This window comes from Martes martes (genome assembly GCF_963455335.1).
Source record: "Martes martes genome assembly, chromosome: 3".
NCBI lineage: Eukaryota > Metazoa > Chordata > Mammalia > Carnivora > Mustelidae > Martes > Martes martes.
Window position 1 is genome coordinate 97,884,087 of NC_137890.1, and position 25,995 is coordinate 97,910,081.

Genomic DNA, 25,995 nt, shown 5'->3' on the forward strand with positions numbered 1-25,995 from the left:
TTGCATTCCCACCAACAGTGTAAGAGGGTTCCCCTTTCTCCACATCCTCTCCAACACACGTTGTTTCCTGTCTTGCTAATTTTGGCCATTCTAACTGGTGTAAGGTGGTATCTCAATGTGGTTTTGATTTGAATCTCCCTGATGGCTAGTGATGACGAACATTTTTTCATGTGTCTGGTAGCCATTTGTATGTCTTCATTGGAGAAATGTCTGTTCATATCTTCTGCCCAGTTTTTAATATGATTGTCTGTTTTGTGTGTGTTGAGTTTGAGGAGTTATTTATAGATCCTGGATATCAACCTTTTGTCTGTACTGTCATTTGCAAATATCTTCTCCCATTCCGTGGGTTGAGAAAATCTGGAAGCTTCTCCCCCCAAACTGCTAACTAATGAATTCAATAAAGTTTCAGAATGCAGAATCAACGTGCAAAAGTTAACTGGGTGGGGAGTTGGGTGAACCTGGTGGTGGGTATTATGGAGGGCACATATTGCATGGAGCACTGGGTGTGGTGCCTAAACAATGAATTCTGGAACATTGAAAAGAAATAAAATTTTTTTAAAAGTTAAAAAAAAGACTAAAAATGTTAGAGAAGGGGAACTATCAGAGTCAAAGTGTCAGTTGAACTTAGGAAGAAGAGTGCAGAAATGTATAATGTAAGAATAGTTTCACACATGGTGTCGAGGACAATTTGGCTGGACAAAGTGGCTGGAATGAGTGATTCAGATGTGGAGTACTTTTGATATGAATAAGAGTGACATTTTTCTGATATTAAAAAAAATAAATTAAAATTGGGAATAGGAATGGATTTCTATCAAATGTCTGTAGTATAAGAGCTTAAAATCATTTCCAACATCTTGTTTCACTTCTCATAACTATATTGCCATAAAATCAGCAAATAGTATCACCATTTCATAGATAAGAACAAAGGATGAAAAATCACAAGTTGGTAGTTTTGGTGATGATATAAAATTAGAGCTAGCTTTCTACAGTCTAATATACTCTTCTTCTTCAAGACTGGTAGGAAAATCAACAATTAAGTGTGGCATATATGATGTTGGCATAAATGGACATAGTGAAATATCAATCATGCACTAAATGTTTAATAATGTTACTTCTTAAGATATTGGGTTTCCAACTTCATCATTATTGTCATTATTTCTACCATAGTAAAATTAATGGATTATTAAGTGGATTTAAAAAGCATTTTAAAAAGAAAATAATATGATATTATATCTGTGCTATATAATTTTTTGTGCTATATAATTTTATAGCTCATTCCTTTAACACTTATTTATTAGATATTAAAACATATTTATCTAACCATTTATTCAACCATCCATTTACTCATTAAAATATTTATTAAATATATTCTCTTTAATTGCTGGGAATAAAATTGTGAAGACTTAGCTCTCTGCATTTACTTTACTTGCAGACAATTGGGAGAAACACAAAACTTGAAATAACGTCCGATAAAACTTACTAATTTATTGGACAGGGAAGATGACATTCTTTAATTCCTTTGACTAATGAGAAGCATGCTGGAGCTACTCAGTTGAAAAACAAGAAAAAAGAGATGAGAAGCAATCATGGGTGAAATTTTGTATCTTTTGAGAACATCCAAGTGCACAGATACAATAGGTTGTTAGCCATAACACTGTACCAGAAGTCATGGGCAGTCCTAAAGGATAAAACACGTCCCTAGTCCTTAGTGGCTTCACACTTAGGTTGAGGGAACAAGACATTTATTTGTAAAAGTAAAACAAAATGATGAGATATCACTAGAGAGTAAGAAAATTATACAACTGAGCTATATATGCATAGGATATTACTATTTGCAAGGCAGAGTAAGCCGGAGGCATAGCAGATGAGCGATTGATTCCTGAAGGCTGGAGGACTGAAAAAGATGGCACATAAGAAGTTATATTTGGGTAAGCAGAGGGAAGTAGTTTGAGAATAGAGAAATTTATTGGGAGCTGGCAAAAGATATTTGTAGTACATGAGGATCAGCAGGAAATATGCTAGCCTCTCTTTTAGTTACTGATATCTATTATATGTATTTCTTTCAAATTTTCTAATTTCAGAAACTGTCTTTGTTGCTTATTTGTTTATTTAATATTGTTTGGATACAAGTGTTTTTCTTCATGTCTAATATTTTTTCATTATTAATTTATTGTTCAGATGTCAAGGTCACTGCCTTTTTCTTTTACATATTCAAATGTGTACATGAGTCACATTAATTACTGTTATCTACAACATTTAGATTCTTATAAGGAGGAAAAATACTGAAGTTTTTCCGATTTAAAGGAATGAAAGAGAAATAGTAAAGATCTTTTTCAAAACAATTCCTACTAATGAAAATCTGACCATATACAAATATTTCCTGAACTTGAAGAATATTAAGATTAGATTGAATAGTCAGGATTTCTTCAATTACAACATAATAGTGATTGATATAGTGAAGATTTAATTAATACTTAACATTGCTGGCAAAGAACAATGACAAAATGAATGGACTTAAAAGGATACAGTATAAATATATTTGTAAAAATCACATAACTGATTAGAAGAATCGAGAAAATGGCAAACCATTTGACTTATTCAACATTGGCATGAGATTCACCTCTCCAGCATCTTTATAATTTATAAAGTTTTCAATGTGTTCTGTGGATCAAGGAATATCTTGTTCAATAGAATGATATACACATGTTACTACTATTGAAATTGTTAATTCTCATATGCCTGCAAACAACAAATGATTAAAAAATAATATGGAGGGACATCCCTTCAACTTTGGATTCCGAACATCAACCAAATTGAATGAGGATGTGGTCCCTTTTTAATATGTACCAGATAGTGTTTTGCTGATGAAGTTTATAAAACAAAAACAAAATTAAAATACAGAATATAGCCACACATTTGAATCTGTACTAATATTAAGGAAATGGCAATTCTTTTTTTTTAAAGCTTATAGGAGACAAAAACAGAAAGTATAAGCTAAAATAATCTAAATTCATATATAACAACTTTATGCAAAAATTGAAAAGAATTTGGGAAATAATAATACATTTTTCATAAATCTAGTGTCATCACCTATTTAAATTAACCTTATTGGGGCGCCTGGGTGGCTCAGTGGGTTAAAGCCTCTGCCTTCGGCTCAGGCCATGATCCCAGGGTCCTGGGATCGAGCCCCGTGTCGGGCTCTCTGCTCAGCAGGGAGCCTGCTTCCCCCCTCTCTCTCTGCCTGCCTCTCTGCCTACTTGTGATCTCTGTCTGTCAAATAAATAAATAAAATCTTTAAATTAACCCTATTGGGATATGCCCTAGTCATAATATTTTTGGACAATTGAATGTTTTGGTCTTCAGCCTGTACAAGGTATTTACTAGATGTGTCCTGTAGCAAAATAAGTTCCTACTGCCAAGCATCGACTACTGAAGTTGCAAACTAAGGTGGATTCTCTGGTTGAAAATTACAAACTGTTATCATCCACTGTGATTTAGGACGACTTCACAGAGCCAGCACAGGCCTAATTGGATGTAATATATATAAAGGTTCTCTAGAGAGAGATTCCCATTTTATTTCCTCACCCAAGCTGAGAATCATACCATGTGGCTTATTAAAAATGCCCATGGGGTGTGAAGGGTAGAAATCTATTTAAGCTTTAAAAGTTTCCAAGAATTCAAATGGTATGGTTCTGAGTAGTTATCTTTATTTCATTAGATAAAAATTAATATCCTTTGTAACCAGGGCTGGATTTTGTCCTTGCTTTAAAACAGTATCATTTGTGAAAATGATTGTTTTATAGATGGAGATGATGTAGAGTTGTTTACACTTTAATTAATTGCTAGAACCTTAAGTTCTCTTTCTATCTCACCAAAATGTCTGTTACTGCTTTTACATGAAAAGAGCTTGTTGATTCAAAATTACCAATGGTTCTAAATTATTTAACATCAATCAAAACACACACACACACACACACACACACACAGAGTCTCCCAGCACACATCAAATGTCCCTCTGATGCAAAGAGTAACTTGAGAAAATTACTCATCAAATTAGTGAAAGAAACAAAATGGAACAAAGCTGAACAAAAACCATGAGCTAACAAAATTGATAAATCAAAAATATCATCTGTAACCTTCTTTATCTGACCAAAATATATTTTTGAACAGCACAGAATTAGTGAACAGGAAGTTTTTATATATTTAATATACAGATATATCAAAACTTCCAATAAAAAGTATATATAATTATATAAATATTTATATTTATATGTATGTATTTATATTTATTTTATTTTTATATATTTATATTTATATTATATTTATATATTTATAAATATTGTATAAATATATATAAAAACTTCCAATAAAAGCCAATGTTTCAAATGTGTTCTCTACAATTTCAGATTTAAAAGATAATTTGCTAGTAAAAAACAATACTTAAATTGGATTTTCTTTATTTTCTCTTCCTGATTTTGACTGAGTTGCTAGTGAGTACTGATAATGATAACAAGACAAGCAGCAAGGAGACAGAAAAAAAAATTAAGCAACTGGTGAATACATCAACTGACTGGTCCATCCCTGAATAGTCGAAGGTTCACTATATTTACCTTAATAGTTATATATGATAGATATTAGAAAATGAAAGTCATGGAGCATGATGTGCATTCCGTGGAAGAAGACATCTTAAATTACTGGCTACACAAATTGTTAATATTTATATGTTTACATATTGTGATAAGGGTGCTTACAAACAACAGCCTAGCAAACCTGTACGGTCTCTCAAATTTTGTGATCTTGGAAAGTGAGTTGATTTAAATCCAATCAACTGATTTTTCAAATAAATATGACCTTTTCAAGATTCTTGTGATTATGTGTCATTTTCTAATATTCAAAACTGACTAAACCAATCATGCAACATTACATTCTATTTTAAGGAGAAAAAAATCAACACAATATTTTCTTCTTTATTAACACATGAAATATCAGTCAGAGACTTTCAGGAAAAAAAAAAAACAACCACAAAAAACAGTTGACACTCCGAAGTCCTTAAATGAAATATTTTAATTAGTTTGGCTAGCAAGGCTTAAATAGATTGCAGCACCCTTGAGCCAGGGAAACCTGCTAAGTCTGTGGTGGAGTGTAGCTTTGGTCAAACAATACTCCTTGGTGAAGTAATTCTGCACATATCGTTACTGAAATAAACTAAAAACTGTGAAATTATTTAATATGCAAAATACCAAAGTCCAAGGGGTTTCACATGAAACATTAGACAGATTTAGTTAATTAGGCAAAGTCCCTGATTATTAGGTTCAAATTTAAAATGGTCCACAAGTGCATGTTATGAAGAGGGAAGAGGAAGAAGTCTACTGGTAGAAAAATACCAGCATGGGGAAAATAAAATAAAATAGATTATGGCATGAATTGAAACTGGAGTATCATGATGGTCTAAAGAGACTTGTCTATTTTTGCTCTCTGCTCTTTGAGCAACATCCTTTGTATGACTTCCTTTCCTAGTCTGTTATATGAAGGGCTGAAATTAAGAAATATTTCAGTTCTAACACTCCATAAATAAGAATAAAATGTGTTCATGATATTACAAAAGCAATGACACCAGGTTTTTATGAGAACTTAGTCAATGAGATAAAATATTAGCATTTTACCTATATTGCATAACTTGAAATTTATAGCAATCTTTTGAAGTTGGCTTTATTTGATCCATTTAACAGATGTGGGAACTGAGAATCACTTAGTGGGATGGTGATCAAGCCAAAATTGAAGCTTACATTTTTTTTTAAATGCTCTTTCTGCTAAATCATAGGTTTTTGAGAGAAAAATAATGAGACAGCAATACAAAAACAAAAACAAAACCTAGCTTAATTTGAGAAAAGGAGGTGCGAGCTTCATAATGACAACTCTATTGTGGAAAACCAACAAACAACAGATGCCTTACTGAAAGAGGGCCAGTGGGGGAAAAAAAAAAAAAAAAAAAGAAAAGAGGGCCAGTAGGCTCATGGCATCCTCATTATGTAACAATGTATCTATCATGTATCTATCAATGTATCTATCAGGTGATAGATAAGGTCAGGAAGAGAATTTCCAGGTATGTGGACACAATAGATTTATAACTCTTGTTAAAATTCTTGAGGCAGCCGTGGTGTGACCTAGAAAGATGTACTATGTGGAAGAAAAGGAGTGAAGAAGTTCCACTGTGATACAAAAGGAGGAAAAGTAAAGAAACAGCAAAAAACCCCAAAAAACACAACAAAGAAAACAGCACTGCAACTATGAAAAATGTGTAAAGAATATAACTAAAAGAGATTCATAAGTTCATAGCCTGACTTGGGTCATAAAAAATCACTAAGCTGGAGATTTTCTCTATTTTATCCTATTAGATAAGCAAGATCTCGTGGTTAGGAAGAATGATGAACAATGATTCTCTCCTGGGTGAATGCCAGGCCAAGCTCAAAGTAAGAAACCAACAATTATTTGTCTCATATGACATAAGTGCCAGATACTGAAAATCATATCAGTGGGAGAAGAACTGGTATTCCTATGAATTTAGTTAATGAAAAGTGATTCCACATTCATTCCATCAGTACATCAATAGTCATTTTATGCCTTTGGCCAGGTGATTACAGAATACAAAAAAACACAAAAGAAACAAACAAACAAAAAATAAAAAAAAAGAACAAAAATATCTGCTCTAGACAAGACCATATGTTGGTAAAATCTCCTTTCCTCTTGCTTTGTACCTGAATTTGTGACTAAACTTAATTACAAAAATAAGTTAGTGATAATTTAGCCCATTTTTTAAAGCAAGTTAGAATTGGAACCTTTTAAAAATAAGATACTTGTCTGTGACTTGAATGGATCTGAGGGAGGTTGAACAAATTAGATTCTATATCATCTATAATTATATTTATATGGTCTCTTGAATGGTTAGTTGGATGGATTCATCAGATGATGGTTTCTAAGTATCATGTTGAGTACTAGGAGTTAGTGTTTTTAGTTAAGCATTGCTTGAAAATTGCCCAATTGACGCTTGCTGATGCTTATTTACACTCTACCTCAGTAGAGACTTGCGGCACCCAATAATATGCAGTCTTTAGGATCCCAAAGTACCAAACAACTTAAAAATTATTTTTAAAATGATGGCTTAAAAATTGGCCATGCTTACAGAGTTAATCACAATTTTTTTTCAAGTTTTATTTTCTATGTTTCAACATCCATAATACAGACTTTAATCTGATAAAGTCTGACCCCAATCAGACTGTTAATTATTTCCATTTGTAACTAGTTAAATCAGAGAAAAAATTTAATTTCAAATATACACCACCAAAAATAAATATTCACTTAATGTAGTCTTATCTGTTTTTTTTTAATCAAAAGATATTTCCTCCCCAAATAAAGATTCTAAGATAAATTCAAGATTCCTTTGAATGAAAAAAAAAAAAAAGACACCTTCTAAAACAGTGAGTTTAAAAACAATGCGGGGGACTGCTAGGCACTCTTACTCCAAGAGGAAAGTATGTCCACTGAAAAGGAAATTTAAAACATGACCTTAAACTTTTATGAAAACTTTTAATAGGGTCTTTACTTCATTTACTTTTAGCTATTCCATAAATACTGGGAGAGAAATTAGACAGTTTGTAATGAAACTTAGAAAAATTTCTTTTTCCATAAAGCAAACTTATCAATCTTTCCCTTTGGCTCCTTCTTCCAGTCCTCCTTCACTGTGCTGAAGAGCTATTGAGTTCTTCCAGATTTTTGGGTAGGCAGGTGGTTTCTAAGCTGACTGGGCTTTCCAGGTAGGTAGTTCCTGCACAGGGTTTTCCGGTCACTGGATCTATGACTCGTCCGACTTTGAAAATGATCTCGGCCAGTGCACGTGCTTTGTTCGTGGAACAGGTAGAGCTTTGAGAAGCACAATATCCCCAACTGTGCACTGCTGAAGAGCATCGTGGGCAAAGTAGGTTTTCCGTTTATTAAAATACTTTAGTAAATAGGGATCCAAAACGAGCCTGGTCACTCTCACTTTGGCTGTTTTTTGCATTGCTGTTCCAATCACCTTCCCCACGATCCACTTGGCGTAGACGGACGAACGAACTATTGACATCACGTGGCTTTGGTCACCTCGCCTCCAGGTTGTCACTGGACGGTGTCCTCCTCCTCCGGATTCACCCACTGCAGCTGCAGGATGCGGGCCGTGCTCGCCAACCTGCTCCGCTTTCCCCGCGCATCAATTACAATGTTTTTTTTTTTTTTTTTTTTTTTTTTTTTTTTTTTTTAATGCAACTGACCTACAAGAATAACAACTAAAGTCATTAACTCATGGGAAGAAAAAAAAAAAAAAAAGTATGCACACATAATTTTCCAGGTCAAATTATGCTGGGAAGGTCTTGCTCTCTGGTGTAGGAAATCATATCCTGCTTACCCTTTCCTTGGAGCCAGAATGCCTACAAACTCTTGCAATACAACTAGTTGTTTCCTTTTTGTGTTTAGTATCCAGAAGCAAAAAATGTAGTCACCGAAAATTTGGATTCACTAGTATCTAAAAGTTTATACTACAAATTACAATACCTTAAAAATAAATTTCTCCAAGTGATTTATCTATTAAAAGCCTTTCAATAGATTTGTACCTTCTATGGGATAAATCTGAGATTCTTGGAATGGCATACAACTCTCTGTGGTATCTGTCCCTTTCTCTATCATTTCCCACCTCTCTTCCATCTCAAAACTTACAGTCCCACAAAACCAAGAACTTTATACAGTGACCCTTGAACAATGCAGAAGTTAGAAGCAACAAACCCAATGGAGGTGAGAAGGTGCATATAACTTTTGACATTCCTAAAACTGAACTACTAGTAGCCTATGGTTGACCAGAAGCATAACAGTAACATAAATAGTCAATTAACATTTTGCATGTTATATGTGTTATGTATTGCATTTTTATAATAAACTAAGCTAAAGAAAATAAAATGTTATTAAAAAATAATAAGGAAAATACATTTACAGTGCTGTATCAAAATAAATCCACTTTTAAGTGGATCCACCCAATTCAAATCTGTGTTGTTCAAGGGTCAAGTATAGTTACCTAAACATGGTGTGATATTTCATGCTTTGTGCTATTGTACATACTGCTCTATATTCACAGAATTCTGTTACCCCTTCTCCATACATGTACCATGGAAACACCTGCCTTCTCTGAATCCTGCACAAAACCATGATTCTTACTTCCTCCCATGCTTCCATTTGAAACTCCTATGTGCCTCAAATGTAGTATGCTTGCAATATATTTTCACAAGTGTGTCTACTTAAGAACCATGGTGATCTGAGAATATGCATATGAAACTGGAACTCAATCACAAGAAAAAGTTTAGAAGAAATTCAAACACTTGGAAGCTAAAGACCATATTGTTTAAAAATGTTTGGGTCAACCAGTAAATCAAAGAAGAACTTAAACAATTCATGGAAACCAATGAGAATGAAAACACACATCGGTCTAAAACCTATGGGACACTGCAAAGGTGGTCCTAAGGGTGAAATGCATAGCCATCCAACTCAAAAAGAGCCTCACTCACTTTTGAGCCTCACGCAAAAACAAAACAAAACAAAACAAAAAGGAAAGAAAAATCCCAACTATACAAACTATCTTTACACCTTAAAGAGCTGGAGAAAGAAAAACAAATAAAGCCTAAGCCACACACGAGAAGGGAAATATTTAAAATTAGAGCAGAGATCAATGAATTAGAAACTAGAAATACAGTAGTGAAACTAGAAGCTGGTTCTTCGAAAAAATTAATAAAATTGATAAACCACTGGCCAGACTTATCCAAAAGAAAAGAGAAAGGACTCAAATTAATAAAATTATGAATGAAAGGGAAGAGATCATGACTAGCACCAAAGAAATAAAAACAATTATCAGACATTATTATCAACAACTATATGCCAATAAATTATGCAACCTGGAAGAAATGGATGTTTTCCTGGAAACCTGCAAACTATCAAGACTGAAACAGGCACAAACTGACAACTGGAACAGACCAATAACCAGTAATGAGATTGAAAAAGTGATCAAAAACCTCCCAAAAAACAAGAGTCCAGGACCAGATGGATTCCCTGGGGAATTTTACCAAACATTCAAGGAAGAAATAATACCTATTCTCCTGAAGGTGTTTCAAAAAATAGAAACAGAAGGAACACTTCCAGACTCATTTTATGAGGCCAGCATTACTTTTATACCCAAACCAGGCAAAGATCCCATCAAAAAGGAGAATTTTAGACCAATACTCCTGATGAATATGGATGCCAAAATTCTCAACAAGATCCCAGCTAATAGGATCCAACAGTACATTAAAACGGTTATCTATCACAACAAGGTGGGATTTATCCCTGTGATGCAAGGGTGGTTCAATATTTGCAAATCAATCATTGTGATAGAATACATTAACAAGAGGAGAAAGAAGAACCATATGGTTCTCTCAATTGATGCAGAAAAAGCATTTGACAAATACAGAATCCTTTCCTGATTAAAACACTTCAATTGTAGGGATAGAGGGAACATTCCTCAATTTCATAAAAACCATCTAAGGAAAATCCCATAGTGAATATCATCCTCAATGGAGAAAAGCTAAGAGCTTTTCCCTTAAGATCAGGGTCCCTTAAGATCAGGTCTTTCCCAGTCTTGCCATCAATGTTCAGCATAGTACCATAAGTCCTAACAACAGGAATCAGACAACAAAAAGAAATAAAAAGTATTCAAATTGGCAAACAAGAAGTCAAACTCTCTCTCATCATAGATGAACTGATACTTTATGTGGAAAATCCTAAAGACTCCACACCCAAATTACTAGAACTTATACACCAATTCAGTAATGTGGCAGGGAACAAAATCAATGCACAGAAATCAGTTGCTTCCCTATACACTAACAATGTAACTGTAAAAAGAGAAATTAGGGAATAGATTCCATTTACAATAACACCAAAAACCATAATATACCTTGAAATAAACCTAACCAAAGAGGTAAAGGATCTATACTCTAGGAACTACAGAACACTTATGAAAAAAATTGAAGAAGACACAAAAAGATGGAAAAATATTTCATGCTCATGGATCAGAAGAATAAACATTGTTTAAATGTCTATGCTGCCCAGAGCAATCTATACTTTCAGTGCCATCCTGATCAAAATACCATCGGCATTTTGCTAAGTGCTGGAACAAACTATCCTAAAATTTGTATGGAACCAGAAAAGACCCTGATTACTGAGGAAATATTGAAAAAGAAAGACAAAACTGGGGGCATCATGTTGCCACAGCCATATTACAAAGCTGTGATGAATAAGACAGCATGGTACTAGCACAAAAAACATACACATACATCAATGGACTAGAACAGAGAGCCCAGACATGGACCCTCAACTCTATGGGCAACTAATCTTTGACAAAGTAGGAAAAAATATCCAATGGAAAGAAGGCAGTCTCTTTAATAAATGGTGTTGGGAAAATTGGACAGCTATATACAGGAGAATGAAACTTGACTGTTCTCTTACACCATACACAAAGATAAACTTGAAATGGATCAAAGACCTCAATGTGAGACAGGAATCCATCAAAATCCTAAAGGAGAGCATGGTCAGTAACCTCTTCCTCTTCGACATCGGCCACAGCAACTTCTTTCAAGACACATCTCCAAAGGCAAAGGAAACAAAAGCAAAAATGAACTTTTGGGACTTCATCAAGATCAAAAGCTTCTGCACAGCAAAGGAAGAGTCAATGAAATGAAGAGGCAACCCCTGGAATGGGAGAAGATATTTGCAAATGACACTACAGAAAAAGGGCTGATATCCAAATTTATAAAGAACTTCTCAAACTCAACATCCAAAAAGCAAATAATCAAGGCAAAAAATGGGCAAAAGACATGAACAGACACTTCTCCCAAGAAGACATAGAAATGGCTAACAGACACATTAAAAATATGTTCGGGGGTGCCTGGGTGGCTCAGTGGGTTAAGGCCTCTGCCTTCGGCTCGGGTCATGATCCCAGGGTCCTGGGATTGAGCCCCGCATCGGGCTCTCTGCTCGGCGGGGAGCCTGCTTCCTCCTCTCTCTGCCTGCCTCTCTGCCTACTTGTGATCTCCCTGTCAAATAAGCAGAATCTTTAAAAAAAAAAAAATGTTCATCATCATTAACCATCAGGGAAATTCAAAACAAAACCACACTAAGATACCGCCTTACACCAGTTAGAATGTCCAAAACTGACAAGGCAAGAAACAACAAATGTCGGAGAGGTTGTGGAGAAAGGGGAACCCTGTCACACTGTTGGTGGGAATGCAAGGTGGTACTCCACTTTGTAAAACAGTGTGGAGGGTCCTCAAAAAGTTAAAAATAGAGCTACCCTTTGACCCAGCAATTGCATTACTGCCAAAGATACAGAAATAGTGAAAAGAAGGGCCATATGCACCCCAATGTTGATAGCAGCAATGTCCACAATAGTCAAACTGTGGAAAGAGCCGAGATGTCCTTCCACAGATGAATGGATAAAGAAAATGTGGTCCATTTATACAATGGAATATTATTCAGCCATCAGAAAGTATGAACACCCATGGGGCACCTGGGTGGCTCAGTGGGTTAAGCCTCTGCCTTCGGCTCAGGTCATGATCCCAGGGTCCTGGGATCGAGCCCCACATTGGGCTCTCTGCTCAGCAGGGAGCCTGCTTCCCCCTCTCTCTGTCTGTTGCTCTGCCTACTTGCAGTCTCTCTCTGTCAAATGAATAAATAAAGTATTAAAAAAAAAAGAAAGGATGAACACCCAACTTTTGCGTCAACATGGATGAAACTGGAGAAGATTATGCTGAGTGAAATAAGTCAAGCAGAGAAAGTCAGTTATCATACGGTTTCACTTATTTGTGGAACATAAGAAATAGCATGGAGGACATTAGGAGAAGGAAGGGCAAAATGAATTGTGGGAAATCAGAGGTGGAAATGAACCATGAGAGACTATGGAGTCTGAGAAACAAACTGAGGGTGTTCGGTGGGAGGGGGGTGTGAAGATGGGTTAGCCCAGTGTTGGGTATTAAAGAGGGCATATATTACATGGAGTACTGGGTATAATATGCAAACAGGATATCATGGAACACTACATCAATAATGAATGATGTACTGTATGCTGACTCTCATAACATTAAAAAAAAAAACCAACAACATAAAAAAAACCTAACATGATGATCTAATTCCAAGCACAAGGTGCTAGGAATAATATAATATAGTAATATAATACATAGTAATATAGTATAGAGTTTAAAAAGGAAGGGCTGTGATGGAAGAGAGGTGGATTCAAGTTCTAAACACATTTTTTTTTCAGCTGGGTGACTTTGAGCAAGTATTCTGTATCTCTGAGCTACAGCTTACTCACTTGTAAGACAGGAGAAATGACAGTCCCGCAGTTATATGGTTGTGACTATTAAATACAATGATTCATGTGACAATTAAGAAGATTCACTGATACGTACTAAAAACTATTCTATAAATACCTGTTTTTATTGATATTTTAAATTCTATTTAAATCTCTGGCTCAAAGCAGAAGCTTAATAAATATCTGTTGAATAAAATGAATGAATGGATGATGGAAGACAGGTTGCACTGACTTCTGTTGTTTCTTTTATTTTTGTAACACAGCTTCCATCTGTATTCATTGCCCATGTGCCCTTGCACAAGGCAGAGAACAGGTATCCAGACACAGATTCACTTGAGAAATGCTAAAAACAGAATAATAGGTAATGGTGGAATTCAAGTTCTGGAGAACCTTTGAGTTAGTGTCTCCCACATCACTCTTCAATTACATTGCTTCATTATATGGTTGACCTCACATATCCCATAGACCAGACCAATGCCTCTACGACTTTAAAGTGCATATGAATCACCTGGGAAGTTAAAATGTAGAGTCTGATTCAGAAGGTATGTGGATGATAACGTAACATTAAAAAAAAAAAGAAGATATGAGGATGGGAAGTGCTGATACATTGTTGTTTCTGAGACCATACGTTGTATAGCAAAGGTAGTTCAGCATGAAAATTTTACTTATTTATTTATTTTTAATTTTTAAAAGGGTTTTATTTATTTCAGAGACAGAGAGTGCTCTAGCTGGGGGGAGGGAGAAGAAGGTTCCCTGCAATCAGGGAGAGGGTCTCTGAGATCATGACCTGAGCTAAAGGCAGATGCCCAACCAGCTGAGCCACCCAGGTGCCCCAGTGTGCAAATTTTAAAGAGCAGAAGACTCAGCTGAGGTGCTTGTTAAAAATAGAGATTTTTGGAAGCTTATAAACAGAAATTATAATTCAAAATGACATCAAGCATCTAAATAATTAACAAATACTTAAGGTACTTAAGTCAGTGGTCTCAGGACCACACGTTGAACATTACTACACAGGAAGTACAAGGTTCCTGAGGGCAATCATATTTGCCTTTAGTTTCTCTTGTCTAGCAGAGCTCCTGGAACTTAGTGGTTGCTAAATGTATATATTTTTTAATACATGGAAGAAAAACATGAATAAATGAACCAGTACTTCACTGGAAATTTTAGAACAAATGAGGACATAAAGAAAAAAAAAATGTTGTCACACACATGTGTGTTAAGTATGTTGTTTGGCAATGATTTCCTGTAGCAACGTCAGAATATTTATTATTTTTCTTTCCTTCACCAATCTTCTAGTTCTTCAATATGGGTAAATAATAATATTCAGGAAGTACAAACAAAATGATAAAGCATAAGCATTAAAATATGTAATCACACAAGATTATTTTTAAATTTGTCAATACTCATTCCTCTGTGAGTTGCTCACTGCATTTCATGTGATTTGTGTTTAGCTACTGAGTTCTGGTCTGTGATGGTAGACAAATGACTCTCTTAGCAGGTTAATCCACTTGGAAACAGAGAAGAATGGCCCTGGCTCCCACTGCTTCTCTCTCTCAAAAAACATTGCATTGTCTTCTCACAGAGCTAGTTCAATACTGAGGCCTTAAGACGTGAGTGATGAGAGGTGATTTATAGTTTTCAGATTTGGGGCAACTCACAGATAGGTCTTCTTTTACATTTTAATGTGTTTCTACTATAGAAGTTTGGGCTTTTTTAAATTCTCCCTTAAAAAAAAAACTGTAACAAGAAAACTTTATGTTGAGGTATCAAATTTTAAATGTATATAGATGATGGGTTAATGAGCATAAAGTACATTGAAAAAAATAAACAGCAACATAAAATAAGAACAGAAAACCAATTATGGTCAGATGCATCATTAACTGAAGAAAATCTAGAAAATGCCAAGTAGTGATTACATTGAGGTGCTAAGTTAGAAAATAAGAGCAAGCATCTCAACACCTCACGTTTCCTTTATTAACCTTTAGAATTATGTGATAATTAAATACCACTTTTAAATATTTTAAAATTTTTAACAGGAAACTATAATAATTCAACTAACAGCTCCTTCCTCTCATCATAATAAAACACAATAATAATAAAGAAAAAATAATAATTGTATTCTGTTACAACTCTTATCATTTTTCACCAAAGAGCATTACAGAGCTTAAATGCATATATGTCTTTTCATTTAAGAGGGATCACTGATCTCTGCCTTGTCAGTGGAAAATATGACAACATTAATATGATTTTTAGGAAGCACTGTGCACAAAGATACCAAAGAGGTATCTTTGGTATCAATAGTTAATTGTATTATATGCTAATCAGGTACTATTTTAATACTAATTATTTTATGGATATAAACTTACTAAAATCCCATGATAATTGTATGAAGTAGTTGCATCATTTTAAGATTGAAAAAATGAAATAAAGAATTCAGTCTTCAGATATAGTTTCAAGCTTCCTACCACATTTACACTTAGGGTATTAAAGGGTGCAAAAGAAGGATGTGAAGTATAAAGGCAGCTTCTGTTGTAATCACAGTTCAACACTGGGTTGGCTGAGGAGGTGAAATTTCAGAGTTGTCTAATTTCATTCATTCCTTAAATATTTTTTAAGAATTGTTACGTGCTAGCTACATGAATTGTTCTGAAAATCCAAAGTTAAACAAGACTGAATTTCCTCCTTGAAGATATATGGTAATTATAATTAATTATTGGTCAATTAGTATGTAATAAAAATACCATATTGTAAAGATACAATATTATGGGAATGATGGATAAAGAGTTTGTGCTATAAAACTGGTTTCTAAAAATTTGCCTAGAAATCTGAGGAACTAACAGTCCATTCTGTCTTATGGGGCTAAGAATGGAAGTGGATAGGGAGATAAATAGGGAAAGATTTAAGTTTAAGTTTAGGATTAAAAATCAAGTAGGAGTTTTCCAGGCAAAATGAGAAAGCATGGAATAAATGTATAAAATGAACATGATGCATGAGAGCATGGAAGTTTAGTCTTAGGGTTGAGAAGCATCTTGGCTAGTGCACAGCATGAAATGTGTTATGGGGTAAATGGCAACTGGTGTGACTGCATGGTAATTTGTGTTTAGACTGGAAAGACCTTACATAGTATGACTACATGAACTTATCACATGGAGTAACTGATCCCACTTGATTTAGAAAGATAACTCTGTAGGCAATGGGAAAATATAAATGTAATATAAATGGTTAGAATTTGAAGTCAGGGAGACCAGTTCAGCTGTTTTCAAATCAGCAGCGTGAAAGAACTGAAGTAGCGGCATTGCAAAAGGGGGTAGAAATTCCAGGGACTGAATCGTCATGGAATTGTCATGACTGGAAATCAGGGGGATATAGCACCAAGGAAGAATGATAAAGGTAAAATATATACCATTACTTCATAAATATAGAGAGCTTACAAGGTGCAGGGACTCAAACATTTTACAAGTTTTAACTCATTCAGGAAGGCCTTGAGTTGTGAACTTGGATAATTGAATGAAGCTTCCCATTTCACACGCAGGCAATAAAGGAGATGAGGAGAATACTGAGGGTAGAGGGAGATAATGTGTTTGCTTTTGGACAGTTTCTGTTGTCTACATACCCTTTGGGTGGTGATGTATGCTGTTGGTGACCTAGATCCCCTGTTGAAGAGACAGATCAGGGCTAAAGATATAAATTTATGGTTCTTCCTGTCCATGCATCAGTGGTGCTTTATATAAGAAAAAGGGGGAGGAATAAAGTTTGGAATTCTTGGAACATAAATACTTAAGGAAAGGGAGAGAAGACAAAAAAATAAAGATGAGGAAAATGAAGAAAAAGGAAAATCAGGAGGAAAAAGGTCAAAAAGGAGAACATTTAAAGAGAAATATTGTGGTGAAAATGCCAAGTTTTCATGTGTCTGTTAGCCATTTGTATGTCTTCCTGGAGAAGTGTCTTTTCATGTCTTCTGCCCATTTTTTGACATGATTATCTGTGTTTTGGGTGTTGAGTTTGAGGAGTTCTTTATAGATCTTGGATATCAGCCCTTGCAGTATCATTTGTGAATATCTTCTCCCATTCCATGGGTTGCCTCTTTGTTTTTTGACTGTTTTCTTTGCTGTGCAGAAGCTTTTGATCTTGACGAGGTCCCAAAAGTTCATTTTTGCTTTTGTTTCCTTTGCCTTTGGAGACATGTCTTGAAAGAAGTTGCTGTGGTCGATGTTGAAGAGGTTACTGTCTATGCTCTCCTTTAGGATTTTGATAGATTCCTGCCTCACTTTGAGGTCTTTTATCCATTTCAAGTTTATCTTTGTGTATGGTATGAAAGAATGGTCGAGTTTCATTCTTCTACATATAGCTGTCCAATTTTTCCAGCACCATATATTGAAGAGACTATCTTTTTTCCACTGGATATTTTTTCTTGCTTTGCCGAAGGTTATTTGACCATAGAGTTGTGGGTCCATATCTGGGCTCTCTACTCTGTTCCACTGGTCTATGTGTCTGTTTTTGTGCCAGTACCATGCTGTCTTGGTGATCAAAGCTTTGTAGTAAAGCTTGAAATCAGGCAACAGGATGCCCCCACTTTTGTTTTTCTTTTTTAACATTTCCTTAGCAACTCAGGGTCTCTTATGGCTCCATTTTGGGATTTTGATCGGGATGGAACTGAAAGTATAGATTGCTCTGGGCAGTACAGACTCATCATCACTAGTCATCAGGGAAATTCAAATCAAAACCACATTGTGATACCCCCTTACACCAGTCAGAATAGCCAAAATCAACAGGACAGGAAACAACAAGTGTTGGAGAGGATGTGGAGAAAGGGGAACCCCCTTACACTGTTGGTGGGAATGCAAGGTGGTGTAGCCACTTCGGAAAACAGAGTGGAGATCTCCCAAAACATTAAAAATGGAGCTACCCTGCAATTGTAGTACTGGGTATTTACCCCCAAAATACAGATGTAGTGGAAAGAAGAGCCATATGTTCATAACAGCAATGTCCACAATCACCAAACTGCGGAAAAAGCCAAGATGCCCTTCAACAGATGAATGGATAAAGAAGATGCAGTCCATATATACAATGGAATATTACTCTGCCATCAGAAAGGATGAATATCCAACTTTTGTATCATCATGGGCAGGACTGGAGATTATGTTCAGTGAAATAAGTCAAGCAGAGAAAGTCAGTTATAATATAGTTTCACTTATTTGTGGAGCTTAAGGAATAATATGGTGGGCATTAGGAGAAGAAAAGGAAAAGTGAATTTGGGTAAATCAGAGGGGGAGATGAAAGATGAGAGACAGTGGATTCTGAGAAACAAACTGAGGGTTTTGGAGGCGAGAGGGCTGGGAGGTTGGGTGACCCTGGTGGTGGGTATTAAGGAGGGCACATATTGCATGGAGCACTGGGTGTGGTGCATAAACAATGAATCTTGGAACATGAAAAAAAATAAAATTAAGATGTTAAAAAAACTCCAAGTTTTTCATTCAATCGAAGTAGGATATGGATGAAAGTAAAATTTTGGGAATTAGGAAGTGGGTGGTACATTTTAGGAGTACATTTCAGTTGCATTAAGTGTGATAAAGTGAATGAGAAGTTGGGACAGTTGCCAGGTAGACTACTGCTTTGAGGATTTTGACACGGCAGAAGGAGTTAGGAGTTAGGAGTTAGAGCTAGAGAGTAAAGACCATGGTATTATTAAGGTTTTGAAAAAAAATTAAAAAAAAAAAAAAAACCTTGGCACGTAAACAGAACAAAAGGAGTCACTGAGGATGGAGAAGCTAAAGGTACAAGGTAGTGATGGAAGGTAAGCGGGGTGCAGAGTGATTACTGATGGAGTGAAGTCTTGGGGGAGGTCACAAAATGAGAGAACAGGTTTATGTAACAAATGCAGTATCTCATAGTATTTATGGCTTCAGTGTTTGGAGTCAAGCAGCTCAGTTTTAATCCTGACTCTCTCATTTATCATGTGAACCAAAAAGTTACTAAACTTCTATGTGCATTGGCTTCATATATGTCAAATGGGAAATTACTAGTACCCTTTCCCCCACCCCGAGTTTTACTGGAAAGATCAAGTGAGATAAAGCTTATGAAAACAGGACACACTACTACTGGGTAAGTGTCCTCCAAGAAATAAGTCTTATGTTCAAGAGAGAAGTGCAGGGAACTATTGTGGAAAGGAGCAGAATCACTGGTCTTTGTGATAAAGCAAGAAGGGAAAAGGGGACAAAAATTTTGCAAAAGCTACCTAACAATGAACCTATATTCTAAATACACATGGAACATACTTTTATTCTTTTTATATCGCTTATAAAGTAACTTTTAAACATTCTGTATCTCTAAGGAATATTAACACTCAGTTATTCATTGCTAAGAGAAAGAAATATCTTTTTTCTAATTCAGAGTAACACTAACCAGCACTACTTAATTTCAAAGTTTTTTAATCTTTATCTAGATAATGGTTCAAGGCACAGATGTCAAGAGTCATGAGCAATTCTTTTTTTTCTTTTTCTTTTATTTTATTTATTTGACAGAGAGAAATCACAAGTAGGCAGAGAGGCAGGCAGAGAGAGAGGAGGAAGCAGGCTCCCTGCGGAGCAGAGAACCCGATGCGCCGGTCGATCCCAGGACCCTGAAATCATGACCTGAGCTGAAGGCAGAGGCTTTAACCCACTGAGCCACCCAGGCGCCCCAAGCAATTCTATTAAATACATAGAAATATATGATACTAAAATTTCAGGTTTTTACTTCATCTCCCTGTCTGCAAAATGAAGTGATATAATCTGGGACTGATTTCTCTGCTTTGCATGGTCCCGTGCTGTATTGATACTCTTGGCACTTTAATAGGGAAAAAAAAGGCAATTTCTGAGTGAATATGACTTGAAAAAGATTCTGCCCATTGCTAAGAAAAATGGATTCCAGGATATTTCCTTCTATTGTTAGCAAACACTGCCTATTTGTTTTATTTTTAACCACTTTATTCTCACTCTCATGAAGACTACATTGAAGTCAGAGTAATTTGTTCTCTTATTTTGACTCTTCATTTCGAGAGTTTTATAAGAAAATTATATATGATAGACTCAAGTGTGTGTTCTTCCATTGTACTGAGCATTTATAAAGAAATAATTCCACAATGATACATACCATTGTGGTTGTATATTATGTAGGTAATGGGTAGTCTATGTTTCAAAGTGATTTTTACAACTATTATCTTGTGTAGTCCATGCAAGAGCAAAATACATTATGGCTATATTTCAGGTGAGAAAGCTGACATGATGAAAGCAAAGAAAATTTCCCCTAAGTCACATAGCAAGGTTAGTAATGCTAAACTGTTAAAAGTTGCATTGTTCACATTGTGAAAAGCTATTCTTAAGCTATTTTTGAGAGCTTTTATAAAGATTTACTCTTCCATGAAATCACTGAAGAAAAGGATAAACAGAACAAATTCTCACTTTTTCTATTTGTTTCTTTCATCAGCACTCTAACATCTATGAAACTGCTTATGTTTGATATACAATCTGCATGCAGAAGAATGACTTCAATTTAGAGAAAGCAATGATTCAATGATTTAGGAAGTTTCCTGTGTTTATATTCTTAAAGGTGAATAGAAGTGAAAAAAAATGTTAGCTAATTGGATGCCCGATGCATCCTGATTGGACATAAACCAAGCAAACTCATAGTCATCTTTTATGATAAGCCATCAAGAGAGCCTGTAAGACACATTAGCTATCAGCAAAGGTAGAGCAATCACTGCCATGATGTCACAGAGAGGTTTTTCAGAGTTTGAATCTTATCAAGTTATTCCAGGTTTTTTTCTCCTGTCTCCAAATATACTTTGAATTGACAGGAGACATCATTCTCCCAAAGTAATCCTTCTAAGATCTTGGGAAATATTCTTCTAGCAGAAAAGAAGTTATATGAGACATTTTGGGACTCTTGAGTATTTAAGAAACATTTTGTATGGTGTTTAGAATGTTTCCAAGTGACAAAAGTCTGAGTGAGAAAAGTGGTGATTTATGCGAAAAAAGCCTCTAACCAGGGCCAATGTGTCAAAAGATTTCTAATGACTGTGGAATCTCAAGAGTTGTGGGGCTATGCTCTGAAATGATATCCTTATTAAATATTAGAGAATAATTCCTTACATTATATACTGACTCTCATTCTTGGAAAATTATATTCTTAAGTAAATTCTGCCTTTAAGAAGTAAAATGTGATCTAAAGTCAATATGCAATTTCAAAATTCAGATATCCATTTCAGGATAGGATTGAGTAACAGGGAACAGATTTACCACATGACTGAAACAACTAAAAACATAAACCAAAACCAAACCAAGCCAAACCAAAAACTAAAACAAGAAACCAGGCAAAATATATGAAACAATGGTTGTCAAGATGCTGAATGTCTGGCAGTGAAGGATAGTGATTCTGAGAGATGGTGAGTAAATTAAATTAGTTCTAAGACTTACCTGTTAGAGAGATTCCAAGACATGGTATAGAGAGGACAAATTAGGCAGAACTCTGAGGTCTCCATGAGCAGAAAAATAGTTGGTGGGAGTCATGGAAGTCTTCATGAGCTTGTGTGAGAGTACCATAGGGATAAGATCTGCATAAGCAGAGCAAACCTGCAGAGGGTCCCTTCAGTTTTCAGCTAAAGAAGCTACCTGAGTCAGAGAAGGAACCACTACTCATGCTATACAAGGCTTTGGTTGGAATACTCAGAGAGGAGTTTGCCTTAACCATGTGACAAACTCAGACCTAGACTGAACACTCTTTTGACCTGCTAAACAAAGCTTAAAATCAAGATGCAAAGGAATCAAACTACTTCCAAATAACTTTAACTGAATATCAGGACAAAGCTCAGTAACATTTAAATACATGCAAAAATATCCAGAAATCCAAAAAGATAAAGTTCACAATCTCTGGCATTTAATTAAAAAAAGTTTTTGTTTTTTTGTTTTTGTTTTTTTTCAGATGCCTGGATGGCTCAGTCAGTTGAGCATCTGACTCTTGATTTTGCCTGAGGTCAGGATCACACGATTGTGGGATGGAGCACTGTGCTGGGCTCCATGTTCAGCATGGAGTCAGCTTGAGAGTCTCACTCTCTCTGCCTCTACCTATTCCCCCGTTCTCTCTCACCCAAAGAAATAAAATATTTTTTTCTGAAATAAATAAAATCTTTAAAAAATTTGGACATTCAAAGAAGCAGAGAAATATGACTCATAATGAGGAGAAAAATCCATTGAAATCTTTCCAGAAATAGCACCAGGATAGAATATTATACAAACGTACTAAAACAATTTTTTGAGATTAAAAATACTGCATAAGATCAACAGTAGATTAGCATTACAGAAAGATAGATTAGTGAATATAAAGACAAATAAATAGATACTTTGCAAAATGAAATGGAGGGAGAAAAGTCTTAGAAAAAAACTAACGAAGCATCAGTGAACTGCGTGACAACTTCAAGTTGTCAAATATACATGTAATATGAGTCATTGCAAGAAAGAAGGGTAGGAAAAGAAAAAAAATCTGAAGAAATTAATAGCCAAATTTTTTTCTAAATTTGATGAAAACTATAAAACCACAGATCCAAGAGGTTCCACGTACTTAAAACCACAAGAGAAATGAAGGCATCTGTACCAAGTGATGGTATAATCAAATGGCTTAAGAACACTGGTAAATGGTTCCACAAATAGAAGGAAAGATATTCCATACTCATGAATTGGAAGAACTTACATTGTTAACATGTCCATACTACTCAAAGCAATCTACAGATTTAATGCAATTTCTATGAAGACACCAACAGTATTTTTCACAGAATTAGGACAAATAGTCCTAAAATTTGTATGGAACTATAGAGACACCAAATAATCAAAGCAATCTTAAAAAAGAAAAGCAAAATTGGAGATATCATAATCCCAGATTTCAAGATATACTACAAAGCTGTAGAATCCAAAACAGTATTGCCCTGGCACAAAAATAGACACTTAGATCAATAAAACAGAGTAGAAAGCCCAGAAATGAACTCACAATTATATGGTCAATTAATCTTTTACAAAGGAGGCAAAAATATCTAATGAGAGAAAAACAGTCTCTTCAAAACACGTTATTCAGAAAACTGGACAGCTACATGCAAAAGAATGAAACTGGATGACTTTCTTACACCATACACAAAACTAAACTCAAAATGGATTAAGGAACTAAATGTGAGAACTGAAACCATAAAAATCCTAGAAAAGAGCACAGGCAGTAATTTCTCTGACATTGGCCATAGCAACATTTTTTCTAGATCTATATCCTGAGGCAAAGGAAACAAAAGCAAAAACAAATTATTGACATTACATCAAAATAAATAGTCAACAAAACTAAAAGACAAGTTACAGAATAGGAGAAGATATTTGCAAATGACATATATGATAAAGGTATAATATACAAAATATATAAAGAACCTACACAACTCAATACCAAAGAAGGAAGCTTTGTCTAATTAAAAAATGGGCATAAAACATGAACAGGCACTTCTCCAAAGAAGAAAAACAGATGGCCAAGAGACACATAAAAAGACGTTTGACATCATTCATCATCACAGAAATTCAAATCAAAACCACAATGAGATATCACCTCACAACTATCTCACAATGAGATAGTCAGAATGGCTAGTATCAAAGAGACAAGAATAGTAAGTGTTGGCAAGGATGCTGATAATAGAGAACCCTTGTATACCATTAGTAGGAATGCAAACTGATGTAGCCACTGTGGAAAATGGTTTGGAGGTTCCTCAAAAAATTGAGGTTCCTCAAAAAATTAAAAATAGAATTACCATAAGATCCAGAAACCTCCTAATTTACCCAAAGATTATGAAAACACTAATTTAAGAAGATATATGAACCCCTATGTTTATTGCAATATTATTTAAAATTATCAAGTTATGGTAGCAGTCCAATGTCTCATATATATATATATATACACACACACACATATATACATATTTATATTTATATACATACAAAATATATATTAGGAATATGTATATACAAATATATTATATATATAAAATATATATTAGGAATATGTATATTCCTAATATTCCTAATATATATTTTGTATATGTATATAAAATGGGATATTATTCAGCTATAGAAAAGAATGAAATATTGTCATTTGAAGCAACACAAGTGGATCAAGAGAGTGTAAAGCTAAGTGGAATAAGTCAGAGAAAGAAATACCATATGATTTCACTCATATGTGGAATTTAAGAAACAAAACAAAGAAACAAAAAGAGAGACAAGCAAAAAACAGACTCTTAACTACAGAGAACAAACTGATAGTTACCAGTGTGGAGGTGGATGGGGGAATGGTTGAAATAGGTGAAGAGGATTAAGCCTGCATTTATCATGATGAAAACTGAATAACGTGTAGAACTGCTATATTGTACACCTGAAACTAATATAACACTGTATGTTAACTATACTGTAATTTTAAAAAATTGATAAATATAAAATCCTAAAAGCAACCAGAGTAAAATAATACACTACATAGAAAAGAACAGTAATGACAGCCAATCTCTAAGCTGAAACAATGTAAGTCAGAAGGAAATTTAGTAAGGCCTTTAAAGTACTGGGGGAAAAAAACAACACCGAACTGTCAACCTAGAGTTCTAGATTAAGTTAAAATGTTTTTCAAAACTTAGAGTGAAAAAAAGAATTTTTAACATATATCAAAGCTGAATTTAATAACCAGCAGACTTGTACTACAAGGAATATTAGAAGAAGCCCTTCAGGCAGATGGAAAATGATGTGGAAACCTGGATCTGCACAAAAGAATGAAAAACATCAAAAAATGGTGGCTATGTGAGCAAACAGAAAGACTTATTTCTTACACTATTTAATTCTCTGTAAAAGGCAGCTGTTTAAACTATAGTAGTAAAAACATATGGAAGAATGTAAAATATTGTTGAAATAAAATATTTGACAACCCGAGCACAAAGGCTTGGGATGGTAGAAATGGAAGTAATCTTAGGAAGATTTGCATACTATATGTAAATAGGTTTATCATTTGAATTAAATTAAAGATGTATGAATACTATGAATCTTAAAGCAATCACAAAAATAACAATAAACAAGAGTTGCAGCATATAAGTCAAAAAAGGAGCTAAAATTGGAATCATTAAAAAATAATTTAATATAAATAGGGAAGGGAAATAGGACAAAAGAAAAATAAGACAAATAGAAAGCAAATAGCAAGCATGTTAATATTAACATCAGTACATGTAAATGGCCTAAAAATGCCAACTGAATATAAGAGATTGTCAAATCAGGTTAAAATGGAAACTCTACTGTATACGGTGTATAAGAAACTCACTTGAAATATAAATATGCAAGTTAGTTAAAAGTAAGATAATGAAATAAGATGTATCATGCTAATACTAAACCAAAAAGAGGGAGTCAATTTCCTAGGATGACATAACAATTTCAGATTTTTATATGCCTAATAATGAAGCAAAATACATGAAGCAAATTGGTAAAAAGGCAATGAAATATAGACAAATCCTTGATGATAGTTGGAAATTTCAAGATTCTTCCCTCAATAAATGA

At 34.7% G+C, this 25,995-nt stretch overlaps 1 protein-coding gene and 1 pseudogene across 3 annotated transcripts in view; both read right to left on the reverse strand.

Moving 5' to 3' along the window:
• Positions 1-25,995, reverse strand: part of DPP10 (dipeptidyl peptidase like 10) — a gene marked incomplete at both ends in the record, with an annotated part of 1,360,615 nt that overhangs the window by 751,968 nt on the left and 582,652 nt on the right. The gene's annotated exons all lie outside the window — the stretch shown is intronic.
• LOC308340366 (small ribosomal subunit protein uS17m-like) lies at positions 7,734-8,119 on the reverse strand (annotated as a pseudogene). The gene has a single exon. The product of its transcript is annotated as a small ribosomal subunit protein uS17m-like (transcript).